Source organism: Heptranchias perlo, chromosome 2 (assembly GCF_035084215.1).
Source record: "Heptranchias perlo isolate sHepPer1 chromosome 2, sHepPer1.hap1, whole genome shotgun sequence".
Taxonomy (NCBI): Eukaryota; Metazoa; Chordata; class Chondrichthyes; order Hexanchiformes; family Hexanchidae; genus Heptranchias; species Heptranchias perlo.
In genome coordinates this window covers 78,434,379-78,458,589 of record NC_090326.1, presented here as the reverse complement: position 1 = coordinate 78,458,589, position 24,211 = coordinate 78,434,379, and the positions used below count along the sequence as shown (strand labels likewise).

At 42.3% G+C, this 24,211-nt stretch overlaps 1 protein-coding gene across 12 annotated transcripts in view; it reads right to left on the bottom strand.

The window, feature by feature from the left end:
* The window catches only part of ccdc126 (coiled-coil domain containing 126), a 33,961-nt gene extending 17,192 nt beyond the window's left edge, over nucleotides 1–16,769 (bottom strand). For 3 of the 12 annotated variants that reach the window (XM_068003336.1, XM_068003363.1, XM_068003379.1), the window contains exon 1: nucleotides 16,617–16,769. The gene's annotated coding sequence lies outside the window, so the exon portion shown is untranslated. Of the gene's footprint in view, nucleotides 1–82; nucleotides 102–2,041; nucleotides 2,155–2,562; nucleotides 2,663–16,540; nucleotides 16,570–16,616 lie in introns of those variants that run through there. The other 9 variants (XM_068003294.1, XM_068003344.1, XM_068003353.1 and 6 more) reach the window with 7 other exon arrangements.
* Nucleotides 16,770–24,211: the final 7,442 nt, after the last annotated feature.

Here is a 24,211-nt window from a genome sequence, read left to right as displayed (position 1 = left end):
ATGGGCGATTTCAACTACCCGCAAATAAACTGGAAAGAGAAATGGAATTTTTAAAACAGTATAAACATGACTCCTTTCTTACCCAGTATGTGAGAAGCCCAACAAGAAAGCAATCACTGCTGGATCTAGTAATGTAAACAATTTTACAACACCAAGTTATAGTCCAGCAATTTTATTTTAAATTCACAAGCTTTCGGAGGCTACCTCCTTCCTCAGGTGAACGATAGTAATGGGGAATGAACCAGAGCAGATAAGAGAAGCAAGTGCAGGGAAACATCTAAGCAATAGCAATCATACATAACATAATGAGGTTTAAAATAATGATTGAGAAAGACATAAGCAAGACAAAGACCAAAGTAATAGATTGGGAAAAATAAAAGCTACTTTTGAGGGGATGAGAATGGAACAGTGGAAGCTAAACAGGAATTTTTTTTGACGGACAAAGAGATAGAACAGCAAATATTTAAAATGATCAATTGAGTTCAGGAGAAATATATTCCTCTAAAAAACAAACGAGCCAATAATGAAACACCATGGATGAATAAAGAGATAAGGGTAAAATTGAAACTGAAGAAAAAGACATACTCTAAATATACAGATAATAAAAGGAGGATGAATAATGGAAATACGAAGTGGTTAGGAAAGAAATTTTAAAAAATTAGGAAAGCAAAGAGGAACTACGAAATTAAATTATCAAGGAATATAAAAAGATATAAAGTATTCTACAGTCACATAAATAACAAGAAAAATCAGGATAAGGCCACTAAGGGATGCACAAGATAAACTCACAGTTAATGATAGTGAAATGGCAGAAATATTGAACAGTTACTTTTCCTCAATATTTACCAGGGAGACTAACAAGGTGGGCAAGACATTAGAGGAGATAAAAAAAAAATGAAGACATTTAAGATAGAAAGGGGAGAGATAATTTATTAAAAGGCAAATCCAAGCACTGGGGTTCATTTCTAGAAAGATAGAATTGAAAAGCAGAGAAGTTATGCTAAACTTGTATCGAACCTTGGTTAGACCACACTTGGAATACTGTGAACAGTTCTGGTCTCCATATTATAAAAAGGATATAGAGGCATTGGAGAAGGTACAAAAATGATTCACTAGGATGATTCCAGAACTGAGAGGATATATTTATCAGGAAAGGCTGAACAGGCTGGGGCTCTTTTCTCTAGAAACACAAAGGCTGAGGGGTGACCAGATAGAGGTCTTTAAGGTAACAAAAGGGTTTGATAGGGTAGACAGAGAGAAAATGTTTCCACTTGTAAGGGAATCCAAAACTAGAGGTCATAAATATAAGATAGTCACTAATAAATCCAATAGGGAATTGAGGAGAAACTTCTTTACCCAAAGAGTGGTTAGAATGTGGAACGCACCACCACAAGGAGTAGTTGAGGCAAATAGCATAGATGCATTCAAAGGGAAGTTAGATAAGCACATGAGGGAGAAAGGAATAGAAGGGTAGGCTGATAGGGTTAGATGAAATAGGGAGGGAGGCGGCTCATGTGGAGCATAAATGCCGACATAGACCATTTGGGCTGAAAGGCCTGTTTCTGTGCTGTGGATTCGAAGCACAGGTTAAAAGTAATATCCAGGCATAAAACCTACTGTTGGCACAGTAATGATGGAAACTGTCATTTCTCAAAAATCATGACACAGAAATAAGATGAAATGTGTGGAGCAAGTGCATGCTATAGGTAGGATTTTTAATAATAGATAGCTCTTTTCTGATATCATAGGTGTTACAAAATGTGCAATGTAACCAACAAGGACGGTCACAGAATCTCATATGGGATTGGCATCTATATAATTAAGCCTTTTGTTATCTAGTGTGGTTTCGTAGTAGAATACCATTTGGGCCCAATGGCTTATCAACTTTAAGTTTCTGTTGTGATTCAGGCTTTTCCTCAACATTTTAAAATTGTGTTCACAGCAAAAAAACGTAAGCAGAATGAATCATGAACTGAAACCTGCACTCTTTAAATGTGACATGAATAGGACAGCACCCCAAGGGTTTATAATCGCCCCTTACCTGCGGTAGGTTATACTGAGCTCATGTGGGATGCCCACTGCTTTCAAGTTTGCCATGAAAGGTGGAAAATATCACACTGTCAGATCATTATGTTCAGGCTAACACCAACCGACCTATTTAGAAGTAAGATAATTACTTAGCAGAAAATCATATCAAGTTACTGATGCTTAGAATAAAAACATTGAATAGGAGGTCAAATTTCTTCAGAATGTATTTCTGGCAGTCTGACAGTCTGCAAAACTTTGAGCAAACACTGTTCTTAGAATTCAAGAAGTGATGTTTATGAGTGAGGTAATGATTCTGCCCACTGCACAAAGTTCAAATGCCAATCACAGAGACTGAAACCGAGCTAAACATTGATGGTAATACCTTTATGCCGAACAAAGTCTTTCCTATCGCAGCTAATGTTGAGACGTTAGTGATCTTTCTCTTAGGAATATCCACTGACAGATTAGCTAGTAGTGTTAATGAATTCCTCCTCAGCCTACATACTTGCACATATTAACATTTCAAAGACTTACCCATTCTGTGATCAGAAAGCAAACTACTGCAGATGCTGAAAATCTGAAATAAAAACAAAAAATACTGGAAACACTCAGTAGGTCAAGTAGCATCTGTGGAGAGAGGAAAGTAGGGATAATGTTTTAGATCTGATGACCCTTCTGTTAACGCTAGCTTCCGCTCTCCACAAATGTTGCCTGACCTGCTTTGTGTTTCAAACCTGTGACCTGATCAGTTACTGAATACAAACTGTGGCATCAAAGGCAGGCAGCTGATTCTCATTGAAAATGTGGATGAATCAGGACAGTTTCATATGTTGACTACTCTCCTGACAGAGACAAGGAATGTTTAAAGATACAGTTCTCTGAAGAAAATTTTTATTTCACATTTACTCTGTTTAAAGTCAAACATTAAAATAAGCATAGTAACCTTTACCTATTCGGCACAGGTTAGAAACCCTTGATCACAATCCCATTAAATGTTTTAATACCATTTCCTTTCCAAAATTTATATCCACTAGCATATCTCTCATGGCATTGTTCACAGTGAGAGGTTATGTTGTTCTAAGAGGGGTGCTGGGCAGATCAGTGGTGCACGTCACCATTAAAGGACTTGGAAAGAAGTTTGCAACTGATATACACGGTGAAGTGTATTTTGATTACTTCCTGTAACAAGTGCAGGTAAACAAGGTGAAGTTGGAATGATAATTATGCAAACATGCATTGGTAAAACTTGGGGAACGCAAATTAGAATTAGAAGTATGTCAGCATTCAAGAATGCGTGCGGCTCACCACCACCTTCTCAAGGGCACTTAGGGATGTGCAATACATGCTGGCCTCGCCAGCGACGCCCATATTCCACGAATGAATATAAAAAAGATGTCAGGGAGAAAACAACAAAGGCCTCGACTACAATCATTTAGAGATCTTTGGATATAAATCTTGTGTCAGGGGGTTTGTCAGAGTAACACCTCTGTTCAAAAAGTGAGAAAAAGATAAACTGAATAACTGCAAACCAGTCAGCCCAACAATGATTATGGGTAAATCTCCAGAGGCCATAACATGGGATAAAATTCTCACTAGAAAGACTCGAGTTACAGCAGGCACAGATTTGTAAAAGGCAGATCATGTCTGACAAATAGAGCTCTTTGGGGAAATATACTGATAAAGGAAATGTAGTGGATGTTGCAGATATGGATTTTCAAAAAGTGTTTGATAAACTGCTGTACAAGAGGTGTACTAATAAAATTAAGGTGCATGCTATTAAAAGGAATACAGTAGTATAAGTAGGATGTTGTCTAAAGGGCAGAAAACAGAATAGTAGTTAATGGATGTTTTCAGCTAGAAGAATGTGAATGGTGGTGCCCTCCAGCAGAAAGCAACTCAAGTAGATTTTTCAAATCCATTTAGGCTTTTTTTAAAATGACAAAATTAAGATAAACATGCATTTTTCCTTCTTTGCCAAATATCTCTGCAACAATACTTATGTTAATAAAGGTCCTGTTTAAATAAACATTTAAATTCAAGACTTTTATTCAAAACCTCTCTCCAAACTTGGCTAATGGCATAGTCCATCCAGAATTTTTTGGCATTATAAACCATTTTTTCTGCCAATTGAGTTCTCACTCAGATAAACAATTAAATAATGCAGCTCTCTAATTTTTTGGAATACGCTATAACACAACAAATTAAACAATGGCAAAAATCTCAGTGGATAGTTTCATTTAACACATATGTAACATGATGCCCTTGTTAAATAAACAACCTCTTGACTATAGTAATTTAGATAACTTTCCTGTAAAAAATCTCAGAAGGAATTCATGCTTTACTTCATCTTTATATTTTTGTACAAAAGAACGCGCACATTCTGGTTACTTTTACTACTTGTAAAAAAAAATGTTTCCCCTGACTGCTAGTACTTTTTTAGTCAGGCATGCAGGATATTGGGCATACAACCCCCTTCTGGCACTGTCTGTGAATGACTAGTCCTGCTGTCAAAAACATTCAGGCTGTTGCAAGCATAGATGCATTCTGGAACCTTTCGCTTGGTACTTTTGAGTCTCTTCAGACAACCCTATGAACTCAAGCATTGGCTTCTCTGAGGCACAAGCCTTCACTGGAAAACATTAGATACATTTCAAAAACACAAAATGCTACTGTAAAATTATGTTTAAACCTTTTCTTTTCAAGTTTTGTAAATTTTTTTGTCAATTACGTTGTGAACCTTATTTTCAAACCCCTCAGTTTAATGAGAGTCCAAGATGGTAACCAAAAGGATTTTCAAATAAATATTTTTAAGTGATTTAAGTGGTTTCCCCTTTTTACTTGTAGCTTTTACCAACTACTCATTGTTGGTTGTTTTCATACTTCCTTAGCTTTACATTGCTTCCATTTAGTACATTCCTTACATGTTTTGCAATGAATGGCACGCAATTTATGAATAATGACATTTGAGCCATGTTACAGATTATCAGTATAAAATTTGAACCAATTGGGTGCACTCCCTGTGGTGAGTGACTTACCTCCTGACTCCCCAAAGCCTTTCCACCATCTACAAGGCACAAGTCAGGAGTGTGATGGAATACTCTCCACTTGCTTGGATGAGTGCAGCTCCAACAAAACTCAAGAAGCTAGTCACCATCCAGGACACAGCAGCCCGCTTGAATGGGACCCCATCCACCACCCTAAACATTCACTCCCTAAACCACCTGCGCACTGTGGCTGCAGTGTGTACCATCCACAGGATGCACTGCAGCAACTCGCCAAGGCTTCTTCGACAGCACCTCCCAAACCCGCGACCTCTACCACCTAGAAGGACAAGAGCAGCAGGCACATGGGAACAACACCACCTGCACGTTTCCCTCCAAGTCACACACCATCCCAACTCGGAAATATATCGCCTTTCCTTCATCATCGCTGGGTCAAAATCCTGGAACTCCCTTCCTAACAGCACTGTGGGAGAACGTTCACCGCAGGGACTGCAGCGGTTCAAGAAGGCAGCTCACCACCACCTTCTCAAGGGCAATTAGAGATGGGCAATAAAAGCTGGCCTTGCTAGCGACTCCCACATCCCATGAACAAATAAAAAAAAGATATGACCCCAGAATATACGTTGCCCTTCCACGTCCTTCTCTGGTACTTACTTTCTTTCCCTCCTCTGTCAATGCAGAGGTCAAATACTTAAATATCCCTGCATTCTTTTATTCTATGCTACAACATTACTTAGTAGCAGTCAAAAAAGGCTACAATATTATAGGAACATAGGAATATAGGAACAGGAGTAGGCCATTCAGCCCCTCGAGCCTGCTCCGCCATTTGATAAGATCATGGCTGATCTGTGATCTAACTCCATATACCTGCCTTTGGCCCATATCCCTTAATACCTTTGGTTGCCAAAATGCTATCTATCTCAGACTTAAATTTAGCAATTGAGCTAATATCAATTGCCGTTTGCAGAAGAGAGCTCCAAACTTCTACCACCTTTTGTGTGTAGAAATGTTTTCTAATCTCACTCCTGAAAGGTCTGGCTCTAATTTTTAGACTGTGCCTCCTACTCCTACAATCCCCAACCAGCAGAAATAGTTTCTCTCTATCCACCCTATCTGTTCCCCTTAATATCTTATAAATTTAATCAGATCACTCCTTAACCTTCTAAAAGCTAGAGAATACAACCCCAATTTGTGTAATCTCTCCTCGAAACTTAACCCTTGAAGTCCAGGTATCATTCTAGTTACATCAGTACTGAACATCAGTACTGAACATCAGTACTGAACATCAGTACTGAACATCAGTACTGAACATCAGTACTGAACATCAGTACTGAACATCAGTACTGAACATAATGCCAGCAGGAAAAGGGTGAAACCTACACTGTAGTATTAAGACCAAAACTTCACTTTTGAAAGAATCCCCACATTCAAACGAGGATGAACTGCTCTAAGGAATGTTCCGAAACAGGAGCGCACTCAAAAGATTCAAAGCTACTGCAAGTAACAAAGTTGAATTCTAGGTGCTCACTAGAATAGGTAAATATTACAAAACTTAGTTCCATCTTCATTACAGAAGAGAAAGGGAGAATAAATTATAGGACCAAATAGTTCTATGTTGTTCTATTTATCTTAATAGCCCAAATGTCTTTCATCCAGGTTTCTTATTGACGTTAATGATCAGAGCATCAACTGCTTTAGCTGGAATTCTGCTCCACTTTTCTACTATTCTGTGTTTGTTGAGGGGAGAGAAAAGAGCAGGATCCCATCTTGTTCACGGGTCTAATTTTAATTCGAGTCCTCCAGTTCTATGCTCTCAATATAAGTTAAGTAACCTATTGCATCCACATTTTCCATTCCTCTTGGCATTTTAAACACTTGGAATAATCAGTAAAAAGAGGAAAGCTAAAGATCATTCTGGAAGTCATTACCACAGAATCCAATGGTTAATACTTGCCCTCGTACCCTTTTTATGCCCAGCACCCTAAATATAGAGGGCACCCATTTGATTTTGCAGCTTGATGTACAGGAAACACATCCAACAGTTTAAGTTTTTCAAAAACAGCCACACGTTTAGTTACTTGTTGAAATTAAATTGAAATGCATCCCTACTTTCTACAGCACAAGTTTTTTTTTAGCTTTACAGCATTCGACTTTTTCAGGAGATCAGAAGTGTACAATTGTATACGCAGAAAGGAATGAATTATTGAGAACAATAGCAGAACGATCAAATAAAATATACCGTAGATAGGCCTCTTAAAAAAGGAAAAATTATTTCACCAAATAGACAGAAAGAAAATATATATATATATATATATATATATTAACAATGCAAGGTAGTTCTGGAAGTGATAAACAAGATTCTTAAACACGAAACATATGGCATAAGGAACTGACACTGTAAATAATATGGTGATCACCTGAAGAAACAACTTTCCGATAAGACGGGAACTTTTTTTCCTTCAAAACTTTCCCCAGATGCTTATTTTAGCATGGACTTTGAAATGAATAAAAATTGTGGGATCATTCCAGCGTTTAGTGTTGCACAACTACTGCTTACTATTGCACCAATAAGTACAGGGGAATATCCTAACAAACATTTTAACAAAAGAAACAATGGGAATCTACTGTGTACACTAAGAAATGTACTATACACTCACCAAATATATATAATTGAACACAAGTGTTAGGATCTCACATTTACTACACGAGCTGGCTTAGCAAACTGCATCTACAGGTTCCCACTCATCTGTTGCCTGAACCTGTTTCTTAGGTGCCACATAACAAAATAAATCATTAATGCTTGGTCATCATCATTTAACCAGGAGATAAAGTGACAGATAGATACAGCTGGAATATGGGGAAAGCCATTCCCACAAAGGTGCGTTAAATTTACACAAATACAAATTAAAATTCCTTCAAAATTAATTGGAACTCTCAGAGCTAACAGGCTGACTCTAGCTGAAACTTTATGTACATACGAATCAAGAGCAGGAGTAGGCCATTCAGCCCCTCGAGCCTGCTCTGCCATTTGATAAGATCATGGCTGATCTGATTGTGACCTCAACCCTACTTTCCTGTCTGCCTACTATAACCTTTGACTCCCTTGTCAAACAGGAATCTATCTAACTCAGAATGTAGAAGCTATTCTCTTACTAGATTGTTAAGCTTGTACAATTTTCCTACACAAAGTAAACAATGTTTTCTTTTTCAAGAGTGTAAAATTGATAGATGAACAGTGACCGACAATTCACCAGTTTGCCAAACTGTAAAACTATGCTTATGTGGTTAACGATTTAAATTTGGTGAAAACATACCACTCACTGAGTGGAACTTCAAACAAGACTGATATGTTTTATAATTGGCCCATGGGGGAGAAAAGGCGGAAAATGTTCAGTTCTCTCTATCTGAACTGTTCCTACCATCAGTGTCACTTCTGTTAAATGAAAATATGTAAGCAGATCATGGCCTGAGCTTCCATTAAAAGCATTACAGCAAGGTCACAGAGCTTTGACAAGACTCCAACATAAATTTCTCATTTAGACGATACTTCTTGCCCATGCTTCAATCCAACAGTCAACCCAACAATTCATTTTTAAAAATCTGCTACATTCCAATCTCACAAAAAAAAGGAAAAAAACACCTGTCCTCAATAGTGAAACTGTCTTAAACTTGGATTACTAATGAGCAGCATCACATGACCTGTACTAGTAAATGAAGCCCTGTGGAAATAACAAACACAATCTTCAAAACACGATTTTTTTTTATTCTTGCAGTCTCCTGGTGGCCAGCCATTCTGAAACTTTTCATAAAGTCACTTAGCTGAAGTCAGTCAACAGCACAAGCAGGTATTGTTTCCCATCCCTGAAGCTGCCCTGGAGACAAGAGACTGGATAATTCAGTTCCAGCTGAGTGCACAGTACTGCCTAGTCAGTACTACAGGTTTCAATCTTGGATGCCTTTCGATTAGCATCCAGCACCAAAAAGACAAGTCCACATAAAGATACTCATTAACGAGGACCTGTAGCTGACATTAGATTAGGAGCTTTGTGATATGTTTAAAATCCAAAATACCACGACTCTTTGGAGGCTATGAGAACCTGGAGGTAAATTTTTCCCTACTAATCATGGCACGTTTCACTTGGTTTGATTTGGAGGGGAGAATATACTTTACACTGAAAGCATTCGTCGTGTCCTTCCACACACACACACACCCCTTCTTTAAAACAATCTCCACAGGCCACAGCACATTGAAATCCAATGCAACAAAAATGAAGCATTTTTATGATGAATTTTGCCATTATAATTTCATTATAGATGGAGTTAAAACTAAATTCAATTAAAGATTTGACCGGTCTGGCAGATAGATGTTAGGATAAGATGGAAACAAAATATGTGGCGGTATAGTTCAGGGGCGGTATAGTTCAGGAATTCTTTAACATACAACGTTTATTGCTATTGCTACTGACAGGTGAGGGAAGGTTGCACAGATCATCCATTGTGTTTGAAACAGGTTAATCTATTTCCAGGAAGTTGTCAAGATATTCAGTTCAAATATCTTATCAATTTTTTTTGAAGTATATGTTTTTACTGGCTGCTCTATTTGAGTTTGAGGGAGATATGTTTAACTTCCTTTGTTCCAGTCAACCCTCAAAGGATTTTTATATCTCAAGGAGTCCAGGAGAGTTTTCAATTTTCCACTCCTTCTGATGGGGTTGTGAGGGGGAGGAAGGGAAAGAGAGAAGAAAAAGAGCAGGGCTTCCATGTAAGGTTCTGGTCAAGGGCCATGTTTCAGGTCCAGTTTTACATTGAGTTTTATAAGAGATGCAACAATATTTATATTGAGGAAGAATCGTTCACTGTGTATATTCATGTAATTCAACTGTTTATCTTTGTTGCTACTTTCTTACCAATTTCTTAATAAATTCATTTTGTAGTTTATAATAAAAATCATGGTTTGCAACGTCATGGTGGGGGCATCCGATATATTCAATATGTCAAAATAAAATGAAAAGTGTTTCTGTTCAACCTCTGGGCTTGCTACAAATAGCTAAATATTGAGCAGGTAAAGGCACACTCAGATTCATGAGGCTTACAGTAGCGGTCTTTGACCCTGAACATTAAAAAAAAACCATAATAACCACCATTGGCCCTGATGGCAGCGGTCACATTAGTGCAAATCTGATTTATTCAATTATGCTCAGCATATTTATACGAGGTAATTGTAACAGTGTACATGTGAGAAACATTTACTATGAGTTATATAAGAATTGCATGTAAAATATTTAAACACATATTCAAGGGTGCAATCACACTACAATTGTAGCATCAGTGCAAAGTTTGCACTAATGCTGCAGTTATATTGTAAGCACAGCCTAAATCCATAGTCAGAGCCTCACCTGACACCTGAAGAAAGCAGAGTGGGAGACAGTCTCACTCCACTTGAGAGAGTTTGGGCCTTTACACCTGATTTACACTGCACAAGTTTATAGCCAGTGCAAAGCTTAAATCACTCCGCAGTGACAGTAAACACATGGTGTAAATGCTCCAGTAAAGTGTCTCAATAGTGAATGATCAATTGAGTGTGATTCAGGAGTTCCTTGCAACAACATATTTAAAGCCCAACATGATTTAATACATAGTATCATTACACACAAACTAAAGAAACGTATTAACTTTAGGGTCAGAGAGGCAAGATTAATTATGTGGACAAGAACTATTTCCGTCCTAAACTATTTCTATTTTCCTTTTGTTAGCAATACAAATGAAACAATACAGCCACTTTATCTGATTTCTAACTTGTCATGGAAGCAGATGACTAAACATTACTACATGCCAAATCCTTATTGCTAACATAATGGCAAATGTTTTCACTGTTATGGAGTACACTGAAAACAATAGAATCATAGAATGGTTACAGCACAGGCCGCCATTCAGCCCATCAAGTCCGTTCCGGGCCTTTGCAAGAGCAATCCAGTTAGTCCTATTCCCCCCTAGCCCTGCAAATTTTTTCCCTTCAAGTATTTGTCCAATTCCTTTTTGAAAGCCACGATTGAATCTGATTCCACCACCCTTTCAGGCAGCACATTCCAGATCATAACTACTCGCTGTGTAAAAAGGTTTTTTCTCACGTCGGCTTTGGTTCTTTTGTCAATCACCTTAAATCTGTTCTCGACCCTCCGGCCAATGGGAACAGTTTCTCGTTATTTACTTTATCGAAACCCTTCATGACTTTGAACACTTCTATCAAATCTCTTCTCAACCTTCTCTGTTATGAGAACAACCCCAGCTTCTCCAGTCTATCTACGTAACAGAAGTCCCTCATCCCTGGAACCATTCTAGTAAATCTTTTTTGCACCCTCTCTAAGGCCTTCACATCCTTCCTAAAGTGCGGTGCCCAGAATTGGACACAATACACTAGTTGTGGGCGAACCAGTGTTTTATAAAGGTTCATCATACCTTCCTTGCTTTTGTATTCTATACCTCTATTTATAAAGCCCAGGATCCCATATGCTTTTTTAAGTGCTTTCTCAACCTGTCCTGCCACGTTCAAAAATTTGTGCACATATACCCCCAGGTGTCTCTGTTCCTGCACCGCCTTTAGAATTGTACCATTTAATTTATATTGCCTCTCCTAGTTCTTCCTGCCAAAATGTATCACTTCACACTTCTCTGCATTAAATTTCATCTGCCATGTGATCGCCCATTCCACCAGCCTGTCTATGTCCTCTTGAAGTCTATTACTTTCCTCCTCACTGTTCACTAAGCTTCCAAATTTTGTGTCATCTACAAATTTTGAAATTGTGTCCTGTACACCCAAGCCCATATTAATATATATCAAAAAAAGCAGTGGTCCTTGTACCGAGGACCCCTGGGGAACACCACTGTATATCTTCCTCCAGTCTGAAAAACAACCGTTCACCACTGCTTCCTGTCGCTAAGCCAATTTTATATCCATGCTGCCACTGCTCGTTTCATTCCATGGGCTTCAATTTTGCTGACAAGCCTATTATGTGGCACTTTATCAAACGCCCTTTGAAAGTCAAAATACACAACACCAACCGTCTGTTACCTCATCAAAAAACTCAATCAAGTTGGTTAAACACGATTTGCTTCTAACAAACCTACGCTGGCTTTTCCTTTATTAATCCCCACTTGTCCAAGTGACTATTAATTTTGTCCTGGATTATCGTTTCTAAAAGCTTCCCCACCACCAAGGTTAAACTGACTGGCCTGTAGTTGCCGGGCTTATCCTTACACCCTTTTTTGAACAAGAGGGTAACATTTACAATTCTCCAGTCCTCTGGCACCACCCCCATATCTAAGGAGGATTGGAATATTATGGCCAGCACCTCTGCAATTTCCACCCTTACTTCTCTCAGCAACCTAGGATGCATCCCATCCGGACCGGGTGACTTATCTACTTTAAGTACAGCCAGCCTTTCTAGTACATCCTCTATCAATTTTTAGCCCATCCAGTACCTCAACTACCTCCTCTTTTCCTGTGACTTTGGCAGCATCTTCTTCCTTGATAAAGACAGATGCAAAGTACTCATTTAGTACCTCAGCCATGCCCTAAGCCTCCGTGCGTAGATTTCCTTCTGGGTCCCTAATCAACCCCACCCCTCCTCTCACTACCCGTTTACTATTTATATGCCTATAAAAGACTTTTGGATTCCCTTTTATGTTAGCCGCCAGTCTATTCTCATGCTCTATGCACTTCTCATTTCCTTTTTCACTCCCCCTCTGTACTTTTTATATTCAGTCTGGTTTTCTCTTGTATAATCAACCTGACATCTGTCATACATCCCCTTTTTCTGTTTCATCTTACTCTATGTCTCACCTATATTTGTGGCTTATGGTGTTAAAACACTGAATTTTCATCACTTGGAAAGAAAACATCAGAACTCAAGTCATGGCCCACCCTCCACTCAAATCCTACCACTTGTTTGGGCGGTAACGATAGAATGGGCACTTGCTGCCTCTAATTCAAAGGCATGGCAGAACAAGAGAAAAGGACACTTTTGATAAAAATGTTTGACTTCCATAAGACACGTAGCATAGATATGCTTTCCATGGTGTCAGTTACCATATATGGTATACCATCAATCATACAACATGATCAAATACTTGTCAATGGGGGAGGGACATGTCGACGACTATTGCATTCTGCATTAGATATCTGTATATGCATCACTGAAAAATCAGTTCAGCAGGACATTTATAGATTTACTGGCTTACAGGCACACAAAATACACAACTTGGTCTTTCTCAAAGACATTGGTGAACATTGGATGGCACTCCCAGGAAATAATGAAAACATTACAACTTCATTTGCACCTTTTCTGCATTCAAATGTAAAGTGAGCCTTGTTGAAACTACCACCTCATCTCTAACCTCCATTTCCCCGCTAATGTAATTGAATGTGCTATTGCCTCCCAGATCCGTGTCCATCTCTCAAAACTCCCCATTTGAATTCCTCCAGTTTGACTTCTGCTCTTTTCAAAGTACCGAGACAACCCTGGTAAAAATCACAAATGGCATCCTCAGTGATTGCGACCATGGTGCATTATCCCTTCTTGCCGCCCTTGACCATTTGGCAACATATGATACCATTGTTCAACCATCCTCTTCCATCACCCCCATCTGTTGTCCAGAACCATGGCATTGTCCTTGCCTGGTTCGACTCCTACATAGTCCAAGCGATGCTAGCACATCTCCAGCAGTAGCTTCATGTCGAGTCCCTGCACTGTTACATACGAATTAAGAGCAGGAGTAGGCCATCCGGCCCCTCGAGCCTGCTCTGCCATTTGATAAGATTATGGCTGATCTGATTGTGACCTCAACCCTACTTTCCCGTCTACCTACTATAACCTTTGACTCCCTTGTTAATCAGGAATCTATCTAACTCAGCCTTAAAAATATTCAATGACCCTGCCTCCACCGCTCTCTGGGGAAGGGCATTCCACAGACTTACGACCCTCAGAGAAAAAATTTCTCCTCATCTCCGTCTTAAATGCGAGACCCCTTATTTTTAAACTGTGGCCCCTACTTCTAGTCTCTCCCACGAGGAGAAACATCCCCTCAGGATCTTATATGTTTCAATAAGATCACCTCTCATTCTTCTAAACTCCAGTGTATACAGGCCCAACTTGTTCAACCTTTCCTCATAAGATAACCCCCTCATCCCAGGAATTAGTCGAGTGAACCTTCTCTGAACCGCCTCCAAAGCAATTATGTTGTTTCTTATACAAGGAGACCAAAACTGCACACAGTATTCTAGATGTGGTCTCACCAATGCCATGTACAACACCAGGCCCGGATGAAATGTATCCCAGGCTGTTAAGAGAAGCAAGGGCAGAAATAGCGGAGGCTCTGACCATCATTTTTCAATCCTCCCTGCTACAGGCATGGTGCCGGAGGATTGAAGGACTACTAACGTTGTACCAGGGGAAAGGAATAGACTGAGTAATTACAGGCCAGTCGGCCTAACCTCATTGGTGGGCAAATAACTGGGGAAAAAATTCTGAAGGACAGTATTAATCGTCATTAAGAAAGGCACGGATTAATCAAGGACAGTCAGCATGGATTTGTTAAGGGAAGGTCGTGACTGACTAACTTGATTGAATTTTTTGAGGAGGTAACAAGGAGGGTCGATGAGGGTAGCGTGCTTGATGTAGTCTACATGGATTTTAGCAAGGCTTTTGACAAGATCCCACATGGCAGACTGGTCAAAAAAGTAAAAGCGGCAAGTTGGATTCAAAATGGCTCAGTGGCAGGAAGCAAAGGGTAATGATCGACGGGTGTTTTTGTGACTGGGAGGCTGTTTCCTGTGGGGTCCCTTGCTTTGTGTGGTATATATTAAGGATTTAGACCTAAATGTAGGGGGCATGATTAAGAAGTTTGCAGATGATAAAAAATTGGGTGTGTGGTTGATAGTGAGGAGGAAAGCTGTATTCTGCAGGAAGATATCAATGGGCTGGTCAGGTGGGCAGAAAAGTGGCAAATGGAATTCAATCCGGAGAAGTGGGAGGTAATGCATTTGGGGAGGGCAAACAAGGCAAGGGAATACACAATAAATGGGAGGAACAAAGGTACCTTGGAGTGCATGTCCACAGATTCCTTGAAGGTAGCAGGACAGGCGGATAAGGTGTTGAGAAGGCATATGGGATACTTTCCTTTATTAGCCGAGGCATGGAATATAAGAGCAGGGAGGTAATGCTAGAACTGTATAAAACATTGGTTAGGCCACAGCTTGAGTAATGCGTACAGTTCTGGTCACATTACAGGAAAGATGTGATTGCACTGGAGAGGGTATAGAGGAGATTTTCAAGGATGTTGTCAGGACTGCAGAATTTTAGCCATGAGGAAATATTGGATGGGCTGGGGTTGTTTTCTTTGGAACAAAGGAGGAGGAGGGGAAATTTAATTGAGGTGTACAAAATTATGAGGGGCCTAGAGTGGATAGGAAGGTACTATTTCCCTTAGCAGAGAGGTCAATAACCAAGGGGCATAGATTTAAAGTAATTGGTAGAAGGATTAGAGGGGAGCTAAGGAGAAATTTTTTCACCTAGAGGGTGGTGGGGGTCTGGAAAGCACGGCCTGAAAGGGCGGTAGAGGCAGAAACCTTCATCACATTTAAAAAGTACTTGGATATGCACCTGCAGCGCCATAACCTACAGGGCTACGGACCAAGTGCCGGAAAGTGGGATTAGGCATGATAGCTCTCTATCGAGCAGCACAGACATGATGGGCTGAATGGCCTCCTTCTGTGCCGTAAATTTCTATGGTAAGAAGTAGAATAGATGAAGGTACTCTGCTTGCCCAGCTGGTGCATCACAGGTGCAGAAAACAAGGAGATATATGTGTGTGTATATATATATATATATATAGATAGATAGATAGATAGATAGATAGAGACACTTTCACTGCTTCCCTACATCTTCAGCTGTGAGTAAAGCAGCACTTGCAGGGGATGAGGGGGAGAGTGAAGGGTATTGCTAAGTTTATAGATGGTACATGACGTAATTTAGGGAAGTTGGTTGCAACATTAAAGTACATTGTCACAAAGTCTGATAACGGGGGACAGGGACCGGGGCCAGGGACAGGGACCGGGACAGGGGACAGGGACCGGGGACGGGGCCACCTCCCTCACCAGGTCATATGGCAGAGCAGCAGAGGTCGATGTCCTCCCCTCCCCTGGTAGTAAATCTCGCCAACACCCCCATTTCATCCAACACAAGTTTCACTGACTGGCTTCTCACAACATTGACACACGTTTCTACTCCTGAACCTCCGGGTGAACCAAACCGGCGCACGGTTCACCTGGAAGCTTCCGGGCCGCCAGCAGCCGGTAACAGACACCCGGCACCGGAGCCCAGGAATTGCCCGTCACTCGTCCGCCCGCCCGGTGACCCCACCCCTTGGGCACCGGACCGCTGCCCGACCCCCGGGGCAATGAAGAATAAACAGGCGACGGGGAGGTGGCGGATCCCCGGGGCCCGGGCACTGACCGGCGACCCCTGCCCGTTGTGACGCAGCTCCTCCGCCCGCCCGGCCTGCCGCCCGCCGCCCGGCCCGCGTGCTCACCCGCTCACCCGCTCGTCCTCCTCAGGTTCCGAGTTCTGGCCGCTTCCGGCTCACAGCACCACCCGATCCCAGCAGCCTCTGCTCCTTGCCCGATGCGCATGTGCGGGCCGCCGGGTACACCCAACGGTGAGGCGCCTCCGCTCGAGGAGAGTTGGGAGGCTCGTGGGGAATGGTGATAAATTACAGACTCCTTCAAACACACAGAGGCTCAAGGGTGACATTGAGACACATAGAGTCACCTGTTTAAAACGAAACTATTCAAGCTCTCTTGGCAGGAAGGGAGGAGAGGAAGGAGGGAGGGAGGGGATGGGGGAGGGGAGGGGATGGGGGAGGGGAGGGGAGGGAGGGGATGGGGGAGGGGAGGGAGGGGATGGGGGAGGGGATGGGGGAGGGGAGGGAGGGGATGGGGGAGGGGAGGGAGGATGATGGGGGGGGGGGAGGATGATGGGGGAGGGGGGGGATGGAGTGGGAGGGGGGGGATGGAGTGGGAGGGGGGGGATGGAGTGGGAGGGGAGGGGGGGGATGGGAGGGGAGGGGGGGGATGGGAGGGGAGGGGGGGGATGGGAGGGGAGGGGGGGGATGGGAGGGGAGGGGGGGGATGGAGTGGGAGGGGAGGGGAGGAGAGGAGAGGATGGGGTGGGTGGAGAGGGAGGAATGGCAGAGGTGTGGAATTAGAGATGGGGAGAGGGGCAGAACGGAGAAAAGGAGGAGGGATGGGAGCTGGGACGGAGGACGAGGGAGTGAGAACACAGGGAAGAGGCAGAGGGAGAGGAGATGAAAATGGAAAGGGGAAGTTTGTCTCAGTGGGTTTCAGGGTTGTCTGCAACCTATTTTGCCCTAGGGGGATGGGTGCTTGTTGCTGTTGTTGACTTCATTTGGTTGGGGGGGTTTCTAGTAACACATCTCTGCATCAGTGGGGAGAGGGAGGGGGGACGGTCCAGTTGCGGAGGGGAGCGGAAGATTTAAGGCCTCAAACTATATTGGCCGAGCAGCTTGAATGTTCGTGTTTCCCATGACTTACAGTGTATTCTACAGCTCTTCAAAGAAAGTGGCAATGGAGTCACAGGAAAGAAATTGGGCAGGAGATCTGGTCAGTTTCCTGCTGGGCCGGTTAGGTTAAATTTAGTTCCGCCAAACTTCTGCTGAAGTAACAATGGTGGAGCAGGAGAAGCCTTGAGGAAAATTCCCAGCATAAGAACCTCCCAATTAAGCTTAATGTAGCCTATGTACCTGGAAACATGGTTATTATATCTTAGAAAATGGGTGTAATAAATGGAGAGGCACGATTATCACACCGCAGATAAAAATTACTGAGGGAGATAGTGAATGGGTGACCAACAGACAGAGGAAGAGTAGGAAGGCTGTGCAGGGGTCCCCTGCGGTCATCTCCCTCCAAAACAGGTATACCGTTTTGGATACTGTTGGCGGAGATGGCTCACCAGGGGAAGGTGGCAGTGGCCAGGTTCATGGCACCGTGGCTGGCTCTGCTGCACAGGAGGGCAGGAAAAAGAGCGGCAGAGCTATAGTGATAGGGAACTCGATTGTAAGGGGAATAGACAGGCGTTTCTGCGGACGCAACCGAGACTCCAGGATGGTATGTTGCCTCCCTGGTGCAAGGGTCAAGGATGTCTCGGAGCGGCTGCAGGACATTCTGGAGGGGGAGGGTGAACAGCCAGTTGTCGTGGTGCATATAGGCACCAACGATATAGGTAAAAAACAGGATGAGGTCCTACAAGCTGAATTTAGGGAGTTAGGAGTTAAACTAAAGAGTAGGACCTCAAAGGTAGTAATCTCAGGATTGCTACCAGTGCCACGGGCTAGTCAGAGTAGGAATGACAGGATAGCTAGGATGAATACGTGGCTTGAGAGATGGTGCAAGAGGGAGGGATTCAAATTCCTGGGCCATTGGAACCGGTTCTGGGGGAGGTGGGACCAGTACAAATTGGACGGTCTGCATCTGGGCAGGACTGGAACCAATGTCCTAGGGGGAGTGTTTGCTAGTGCTGTTGGGGAGGGTTTAAACTAATGTGGCAGGGGGATGGGAACCGATGCAGGAAGTCAGTGGGAAATAAAGTGGTGACAGAAACAAAAGGCAGTAAGGGAGAGTGTACAGAACATGACCGGACAGATGGTCTGAGAAAGCAGGGCAAAGACCAAGGGAAGTCTAGATTAAACTGCATTTATTTCAATGCAAGAAGTCTGATGGGCAAGGCAGATGAACTCAGGGCATGGATGGGTACATGGGACTGGGATATTATAGCTATTACTGATACATGGCTAAGGGAGGGGCAGGACAGGCAGCTCAATGTTCCAGGGTACAGATGCTATAGGAAAGATAGAGCAGGAGGTAAGAGAGGAGGGGGAGTTGCGTTCTTGATTAGGGAGAACATCACGGCAGTAGTGAGAGGGGATATATCCGAGGGTTTGCCCACTGAGTCTATATGGGTAGAACTGAAAAATAAGAAGGGAGAGATCACTTTGATAGGATTGTACTACAGACCCCCAAATAGTCAACGGGAAATTGAGGAGCAAATATGTAAGGAGATTACAGACAGCTGCAAGAAAAATAGGGTGGTAATAGTAGGGGACTTTAACTTTCCCAACATTGACTGGGACAGCCATAGCATTAGGGGCTTGGATGGAGAGAAATTTGTTGAGTGTATTCAGGAGGAATTTCTCATTCAGTATGTGGATGGCCCGACTAGAAAGGGAGCAAAACTTGACCTCCTCTTGGGAAATAAGGAAGGGCAGGTGACAGAAGTGTTAGTGAGGGATCACTTTGGGACCAGTGATCATAATTCCATTAGTTTTAAGATAGCTATGGAGAAGGATAGGTCTGGCCCAAAAGTTAAAATTCTAAATTGGGGAAAGGCCAATTTTGATGGTATTAGACAGGAACTTTCAGAAGTTGATTGGGAGAGTCTGTTGGCAGGCCAAGGGACGTCCGGTAAGTGGGAGGCTTTAAAAAGTGTGTTAACCAGGGTTCAGGGTAAGCACATTCCTTATAAAGTGAAGGGCAAGGCTGGTAGAAATAGGGAACCTTGGATGACTCGGGAGATTGAGGCCCGAGTCAAAAAGAAGAAGGAGGCATATGACATGCATAGGCAGCTGGGATCAAGTGGATCCCTTGAAGAGTATAGAGATTGCCGGAGTAGAGTTAAGAGAGAAATCAGGAGGGCAAAAAGGGGACATGAGATTGCTTTGGCAGATAAGGCAAAGGAGAATCCAAAGAGCTTCTACAAGTACATAAAGGGCAAAAGAGTAACTAGGGAGAGAGTAGGGCCTCTTAAGGATCAACAAGGTCATCTATGTGCGGAACCACAAGAGATGGGTGAGATCCTGAATGAATATTTCACATCGGTATTTACGGTTGAGAAAGGCATGGATGTTAGGGAACTTGGGGAAATAAATAGTGATGTCTTGAGGAGTGTACATATTACAGAGAGGGAGGTGCTGGAAGTCTTAACGTGCATCAAGGTAGATAAATCTCCGGGACCAGATGAAATGTATCCCAGGACGTTATGGGAGGTTAGGGAGGAAATTGCGGGTCCCCTAGCAGAGATATTTGAATCATCCACCGCTACAGGTGAGGTGCCTGAAGATTGGAGGGTAGCAAATGTTGTGCCTTTGTTTAAGAAGGGCGTTAGAGAAAAGCCTGGGAACTACAGACCGGTGAGCCTGACATCTGTAGTGGGTAAGTTGTTAGAGGGTATTCTGAGGGACAGGATCTACAGGCATTTGGAGAGGCAGGGACTAATTAGGAACAGTCAGCATGCTTTTGTGAGAGGAAAATCATGTCTCACGAATTTGATTGAGTTTTTTGAAGGGGTAACCAAGAAGATTGATGAGGGCTGTGCAGTAGACGTGGTCTACATGGACTTCAGCAAAGTCTTTGACAAGGTACCGCATGGTAGGTTGTTACATAAGGTTAAATCTCATGGGATCCAAGGTGAGGTAGCCAATTGGATACAAAATTGGCTTGGCGACAGAAGACAGAGGGTGGTTGTAAAGGGTTGTTTTTCAAACTGGATGCCTGTGTCCAGCGGTGTGCCTCAGGGATCGGTGCTGGGTCCGCTGTTATTTGTTATTTATATTAATGATTTGGATGAGAATTTAGGAGGCATGGTTAGTAAGTTTGCAGATGACACCAAGATTGGTGGCATTGTGGACAGTGAAGAAGGTTATCTAGGATTGCAACGGGATCTTGATAAATTGGGCCAGTGGGCCGATGAATGGCAGATGGAGTTTAATTTAGATAAATGTGAGGTGATGCATTTTGGTAGATCGAATCGGGCCAGGACCTACTCCGTTAATGGTAGGGCGTTGGGGAGAGTTATAGAACAAAGAGATCTAGGAGTACAGGTTCATAGCTCCTTGAAAGTGGAGTCACAGGTGGATAGGGTGGTGAAGAAGGCATTCGGCATGCTTGGTTTCATTGGTCAGAACATTGAATGCAGGAGTTGGGATGTCTTGTTGAAGTTGTACAGGGCATTGGTGAGGCCACACTTGGAGTACTGTGTACAGTTCTGGTCACCCTATTATAGAAAGGATATTATTAAACTAGAAAGAGTGCAGAAAAGATTTACTAGGATGCTACCGGGACTTGATGGTTTGACTTATAGGGAGAGGTTAGACAGACTGGGACTTTTTTCCCTGGAGAGTAGGAGGTTAAGGGGTGATCTTTTCGAAGTCTATAAAATAATGAGGGGCATAGATAAGTAGATAGTCAAAATCTTTTCCCAAAGGTAGGGGAGTCTATAACGAGGGGACATAGATTTAAGGTGAGAGGGGAGAGATACAAAAGGGTCCAGAGGGGCAATTTTTTCACTCAAAGGGTGGTGAGTGTCTGGAACGAGCTGCCAGAGGCAGTAGTAGAGGCGGGTACAATTTTGTCTTTTAAAAAGCATTTGGACAGTTACATGGGTAAGATGGGAATAGAGGGATATGAGCCAAGTGCAGGAAATTGGGACTAGCTTAGTGGTATAAACTGGGCGACATGGACATGTTGGGCCGAAGGGCCTGTTTCCATGTTGTAACTTCTATGATTCTATGATCTTGGAAACAGGTAGTTTATAGTCATGGGAAAAAACTCATTTGAGTTGTAACAACACAGGAATAATTGATAATGTATCAAGAGAAAGCTCCCACTATCTTACAAAAACATTCTTGATATAGGTATGTAACCAAAACCATAAATAGCTTTCCTCCCTCCTGGAAATAGGATGGGAAATAGCTTCGAAGAGCTGCAAAGCTTTGGCCATAATCCTCCAAAGCTCTCTCGATTCAGGAATTGTCCCTTAGATTGGAAAATTGCAAATGTAACTCCGTTATTTAAGAAAGGTGAGAGAGAGAAACCAGGAAATTATAGACCTGTTAGTCTAACATCTGTTGTGGGGAAGTTATTGGAATCTATAATTAAGGGCAGTGTGACTGAGCACTTGGAGAAATTTGAGCTGATTAGAGAGAGCTAACATGGCTCTCTCTAGATCATGTCCAACGAATTTAATAGAATTTTTTGAGGAAGTAACTAAAGTAGTAGACAGGGAAATGTCTATGGATGTAGTTTATATGGACTTCCAAAAGGCATTTGATAAAGTTCCACATAAGAGACTGTTATCTAAAATTAAAGCTCACGGAATTGAAGGGAAATTAATGGCCTGATTAGGAGATTGGTTAGGCGGTAGAGGACAGAGATTGGGGATAATGGGTCTGTACTCGAATTGAAACAAAATGACTAGTGATGTCCCACAAGGACCAGTGCTGGGGCCTCAACTATTCACTATATTTCTTAATGACTATAACACAATAGAAACCCATATATTGAAGTTTCCCGATGAGACAAAGATTTGTGGCATAGTAAGTAGTGTAGACGAAAGCATAAAATTACAAAGAGACGTTGATAGATTAAATGAGTGGGCAAAACTGTGGCAGATGGATTTCAACGCAGATAGGAACATAGGAACAGGAGTAGGCCATTCAGCCCCTCGTGCCTGCTCCGCCATTTGATAAGATCATGGCTGATCTGTGATCTAACTCCATATACCCGCCTTTGGCCCATATCCCTTAATACCTTTGGTTGCCAAAAAGCTATCTATCTCAGATTTAAATTTAGCAATTGAGCTAGTATCAATTGCCATTTGCGGAAGAGAGTTCCAATCTTCTACAACCCTTTGTGTGTAGAAATGTTTTCTAATCTCACTCCTGAAAGGTCTGGCTTTAATTTTTAGACTGTGACCCCTACTCCTAGAATCCCCAACCAGTGGAAATAGTTTCTCTCTATCCACCCTATCTGTTCCCCTTAATATCTTATAAACTTCGATCAGATCACCCCTTAATCTTCTAAACTCTGGAGAATACAATCCCAATTTGTGTAATCTCTCCTCGTAACTTAACCCTTGAAATCCGGGTATCAGTCTAGTAAACCTACGCTGCACTCCCTCCAAGGCCAATATGTCCTTCCGAAGATAGTTGTGCGGTCATTCATTTTGGACCAAAGAAGGACAGTTCCGAGTATTTTTTAAATCATGAAAAACTAGGAACAGTGGAGGTCCAAAGAGATTTAGGGATTCATGTACACAGATCACTAAAATATAGTGGTCAGGTACAAAAAATAATCCAAAAGGCTAATTAAATGTTTGCCTTTATATCTGGAGGGCTAGAATTTAAAGAGGAGGAAGCTTTGCTACAGCTATACAAAGCCCTGGTTCGACCACATCTGGAGTAGTGTACAGCTCTGGACACTGCACATTAGAAAGGAAGTATTGGCCTTGGAAGGAGTGCAGTGCAGATTTATCAGAATGTTACCAGGACTCCAAGGGTTAAATTATGAGGCGAGATTACATAAACTAAGCTTGTATTTCCTGGAATATAAAAGGTTAAGAGGTGATTTGACCGAAGTTTTTAGAATTTTGAAAGGAATTGATAGAATAGATAGAGAGGAACGTTTTCCGCTGGTGGGTGAGTCTAGGACTAGGGGACATAACCTTAAAATCAGAGCCAGGCCATTCAGGAGAGAAGTTAGGAAACACTTTTTCATGGAAAGAGTGGTAGAAGTGTGGAACTCTCTCCCACAAAAAGCAGTAGATGCTAGCTCAAATAATGATTTTAAATCTGAGATCAGTAGATTTTTGTTAGCCAAGGGTATGGATATGGAGCCTAAGCAGGTAAATGGAGTTAGGATACAGATCAGCCATGATCTCATTGAATGGCAGAACAGGCTCAAGGACCTGAATGATCTACTCCTGTTCCTATGTCCCTATGAAAGAGTAGGAAATAAACTCACTAAAGTTAAATTACAGCATAAAGAATGTAGGAATTATAGAAATTTACAGTACAGATGGAGGCCCTTCGGACCATCGTGTCTGTGCCGGCTGAAAAAGAGCTATCCAGCCTAATCCCACTTTCCAACTCATGGTCCGTAGCCTTGTAGGTTACGACACTTCAAATGCATATCCAAGTACTTTTTATATGCGATGAGTGTTTCTGCCTCTACCACCCTTTCAGGCAGTGAGTTCCAGACCCCCACCACCCTCTGGGTGAAGAAAATTTCCACAACTAATTCTTCTACCAATTACTTTAAATCTATGCCCCTGGGT